Source organism: Silene latifolia, chromosome Y (genome assembly GCF_048544455.1).
Source record: "Silene latifolia isolate original U9 population chromosome Y, ASM4854445v1, whole genome shotgun sequence".
Taxonomy (NCBI): domain Eukaryota; kingdom Viridiplantae; phylum Streptophyta; class Magnoliopsida; order Caryophyllales; family Caryophyllaceae; genus Silene; species Silene latifolia.
Window position 1 is genome coordinate 245,438,072 of NC_133538.1, and position 4,803 is coordinate 245,442,874.

At 40.1% G+C, this 4,803-nt stretch overlaps 1 non-coding gene across 1 annotated transcript; it reads left to right on the plus strand.

The window, feature by feature from the left end:
* The first annotated feature begins 1,379 nt into the window (after positions 1–1,379).
* LOC141635504 (small nucleolar RNA R71) lies at positions 1,380–1,486 on the plus strand. Its single transcript, XR_012540187.1, has one exon. It is a non-coding gene; the product is annotated as a small nucleolar RNA R71 (small nucleolar RNA).
* The last annotated feature ends 3,317 nt before the right edge of the window (positions 1,487–4,803 follow it).

Consider the following 4,803-nt stretch of genomic DNA (forward strand, 5'->3'; position numbering starts at 1 on the left):
TAGCCTTTTACATACCGAGTATGGCATGACACTTACACTTGCTCCAAGGTCACATAATGCTTTGTTGATTGTAGTGTCGCCAATGGTACATAGAATAGAAAAACTTCCCGGATCTTTGAGTTTTGGAGGGGAACTCCCTTGAAGAATAGCACTACTCACTTTTGTAAAGGAAATAGTCTCCAACTTTCGGATAATCTTTCATGTACTTTGTATAAGCCGGAACATGATTGATCAATTCCGTGAATGGGATTGAGACTTCTAAGTTCTTCACAATTTCCATGAACTTTCCAAGTTGCTTATCAAGCTTAGATTTAGCTTGGCGACTTGAGAATGGAAGTCTAATCACAATAGTCTCTTTTTCCTTAGCCTTCTCTTCATTCTTCTTCTTTGAAATTTCGTTGGTAGTAGGTTCTACTTACTTAGAATTATCCACAACTCCTTGCTTGTCACTAGCATCTGCAATATCTTCATCAATTGGTCTCTTCGGCCCCTCATATCTTGTACCACTCCTCAAATGGATGGCACTAACCATCTCATGTCTTAGGGCATTACCTTGAGGCGGTAATTGCCCCTTTTGTCTTTGAGAGCTAGAAGATGCTAATTGGGTCATTTGAGTCTCTAACATTTTGGTGTGGGAAAGAATGTTGTTAATGGTGATCTCTTTAGCTTGGATATCTTTTTGCATTTGGGTGAAGAATTCTTGTTGGTTCTTTTGCATTTGGAGGACCGATTTTTGAGCATCAAAGCTTTGGTCATTGGATTGGTTGTGGGAAGGTTGGTTTTGGTATCCTTGGCTTTGGTTGAAAAAGGGTCTTTGAGCTTGATTTCTCATTGGGGGTGGAGTGTATATTTGTTGGGGGTTTTGAACATTTTGGCTCTTATATGAAAGATTTGGATGGAATTTGGTATTCTCATTATAGTAGTTGGAATAAGATGTACCACTCTTGTATGCTTGGAAAGCATTTACTTGTTCATTTGTTCCCCTACATTCGTTTTGATCATGTCCTAAGGTTCCACAACTTTCACATACTCCACTTAGAATTGAGGATGATGCCACCATAGCATTAACATGTTGTTTGGGTGATTTGAAAGCTTCATCAAGCTTAGCCATGGCCTTCTCAAACTTCAAATTGATGGTGTCGATATGAACACTTAGTTGAGCACCCAATTGAGTGATGGAATCTACCTCATGCTTTCCTCCTCTTGTGGCCTTTTGAGGCCTACTATATTGGGAATTATGAACCGCTATCTCTTCGATTTTGGCCCATGTTTGATTGTCATCAACTTCCGTAAACCTCCCATTGGATCCGATATTGAGAACATTGCGCGAGTCTTCATATAGGTCGTTCCAAAATTGTTGCACAAGGAACCACTCACTAAGCCCATGGTGTGGACAAGAACGACAAATGTCCTTAAATCTCTCCCATGCTTCATATAATTATTTCTCATCCTTTTGCTTGAACCCGGTGATTTGGGCTCTCAACATATTTGTCTTCTCCGGAGGATAGAATTTCTTGTAGAAGGCAAGTGCTAGCTTCTTCCATGAATCAATACCAAGGGTAGCCTTGTCTAGGCTCTTCAACCATTGCTTTGCGGTACCGATCAAATAAAAAGGAAACAATACCCATCGGATTTGGTCTTGAGTTACTCCGGTTTGAGAAATTGCATCACAATAGTCACAAAAAGTTTTCATATGTTTAGATGATCGCGAAGAGTTTTTAAGAGCTTTTTATACCCTTTTTATGTTGTGTCGGTATGTTTGTTGTGGTTGAGTCGGGTTGAGTTTGGGTTAGTAACATGTTTCATGTTGAGTTTTGTTTTGGTTGTTGAGTCGGGAGTGTAGTAGTGTGTGTGTCTTTGTTTTGTTGTGGTTTAAACTTCGGGGACGAAGTTCTTTTTAAGGAGGGAAGACTGTAATACTACGGTTTTATGAGTCTCTGGGTACTCTATCGAGTGGGCCTTACTTTGTCGAGTAAGGGTGTTTTACGATTTAAAACAGTTTCTGACCTGTTGGGTACTCGATCGAGTAGGCGGCACTCGATCGAGTATGTCACCTACTCGATCGAGTATGTCTTCAATAGGCCTCCCTCCAAATTGACTTCTCTCAACTAATTATATGAATGCGTATTTGGCAATGAAATTACCGGTTAAATGTGGTGGTGTAGGAGTACCATTTGGTAGGTTCTCCTCGGTTGGTACGGAATGTGATGAAAATTTAGGCATTGTAGGTTGATTTTGTGGTGGGTTTTAAATTGGGTTATCCTCTCCTTCTCCTGCAAAAGGATTGACAAACTCAATGTTATTTGGTTGAATGTCCACAATCTCCCCAATACCTACAACTCTTGAAGTACCTCTAGCAACTCTTCTATTGTTGGTTAAGGTCCTTTCAATCTCGTAATCAATAGGTAATAAATTACCTTGTGATCTCCTAGTCAAGCAAAATATCAAACAACTAGAAAACAATTAGAACAACCTTGAGGAGATTGACTTCCCCAAGGTAAAGAAAGACACATCTAAAAACAATTAACAAAAATCATATCAATTGAACACTGTCCCCGGCAACGGCGCCATTTTTGGTTCGGAATTATAAATTCGTCGTCAAAAGCTACCAACCAAAACAATATTTATAACTTCACAAAATAATCTTAGTAAAGAGGTAAGTAAAGGTCGGATCCCAAGGGACGGGTATTGATGTAGGATTTTCAATCGCAAGTAGCTATGTCTTAGGGTGTCACAAATTGGGTTGAGATGAGATGTAATCTAAACTAATCAACAAGATGAATGTAAATTAATGAAAACAAAATAAAGCAACTAAAGGGGTTTGTAAACAATTGATTAAAAGCACTAGGGTGTCATGGGTTCATAGGGGATTCATGGAAATAGATCATGTTTTGGTAAAAATTTACCGACTAATTGATTTGAATTGTGGGTTAAAGCGATCGATCTAGGGCCAACGAACTAAATAAATGCAACGATATGAACGAATAAAAAAGCAACAAAATAAGAGATTGACACGCAAGGTTTTGGTGACGCGGAAAACCCAATATGGGAACAACTGCAAGGGGAGTCAAAATCCCACCAATTTGGCACTATAATCGAATGAATGTTATGCAAGTAAGGAAATACAATGAGTAATTGGTTGTTGAAGTAATGCTAATGAGAGGTGTGACGTTGAGTGAGAGAGTGCTTGAATAATCATGATCCCTTTCCTTTGCGTTACATTATATAGTTGTTGAGGCTAGGTCTAGAGTCAAAAAACTCCTTCCGTGTTTCTGCTCCTGTATTCTTGGTCAACCCCACAAGAATAGGAAATGGTTGTTGATTTCTTCACGTGGGCTTTGACAAAGTAAATACCCCACTTGCTTTTATTTTCCATCTTGATCCTATGGCTCTCAATATGCCACGTCACCGGTCCTCTTTAATTGCTCTCCTCCAATCGATGTCGGCCACGTCATAGGTAATAAGAAATGTAGTTTTTTATCCCTAACAATTGCCCCCAATTTTCCTTCTCAGCCTCAAGATGAGGAGGAGAATTAGTCTTTCTGGTTCTGGATGCAATAGCGTCTGATATGTAGCTCTGCTTCTGCTTTATTTGTTGTACTGCTGCTGCTTGACTTGTTGTAATATTAATGCTGTTTCTTGACTTCTCACCTTCTTCCACGATCTGCTAAGCGTAAGGCTACTTTGGAAATGCTTCTGACTCAAAGGAGGGAAAGGGCTGCTAGGCTGCTCCTAAGTCTGCTGAGAAGAGAAAGGCAGATTCTGGTTCTGCATCTGGATCCAGCGCCAGAAAGAGGGCCTACTACTGATTCGGCCACGAAGTCTATTCCCATTGAGATTACTCCATTCGCAACCATGCCCCCAATCCCTCGGTCTGCTCCACCATCTGGCTCTATTTTTGCTTCTGGGACTGTTCCTGTTTCTGGGTCTAACCCTGTTCCTGGATCCCCCGCTGCTGGTGAATGATGGATCCAACGGGTGGATGCTAGGTCCAGCCTCCTCCTGACTCTACTGTTCTGTGTATGGTCGGCATAGGTGCTTCTGGTGCTGAGAACCTCTGTTAAAACTTGCTTACGCAGTTTATATGGAACTGGTACCTGAGAAATGTTAGTAATGCAACCTAGGTGCATGCGATGACCTTTTAATGCATGATATAGCGATCTAGCCTATGTAGACAGGTTATGAACTTATATTTCGTGAACACAATGTCTATCAATTTGTCGTGGGAATAATCATGTTTGAGCGTGTGTGTGTTGCAAGTGTTCTATCATTTGCTTTGTATCTTGCCGTTTCTGGCGTACTTTTGATTTGTGCATGCACATTTTACGCTGTATGTTTGGTCATCGTTGTTTGATTGTTGGCTATGGGATCTAGTTCGCACACTCGTTTAGAGAAGCCATGCTTGCGTGGGTGCTAATGCAGTGCGGGAGACTGGTTGTCCCGGTTGTACGTGCTTAGCCATGGACACACGCCTTCTGTAGTAAATACAAGTTCCACTTGTATAGTTTGCACTTTATTCAGTTAGCCATTTATTTAAAAGAGCATTTTAAATAAACATAATTTTAATACTAATTTTGTGAAAGAGAATTCATATACTTGAAGGATTAACCTGATGAATGTTTGCAAATAAAGTTTCTAAAATGAAAGAGCCTTTGCGTTCCATAATATATGTAGGCAAAAATTTTCAGAGCCACAGAATGTTGAAGTCAGAATATATGCAGGAAAAATTTTCAGAGCCAGAGAATGTTGAAATCAAAATATATGCAGGAAAATTTTCAGAACCAGAGAACATTGAAGGTAGAA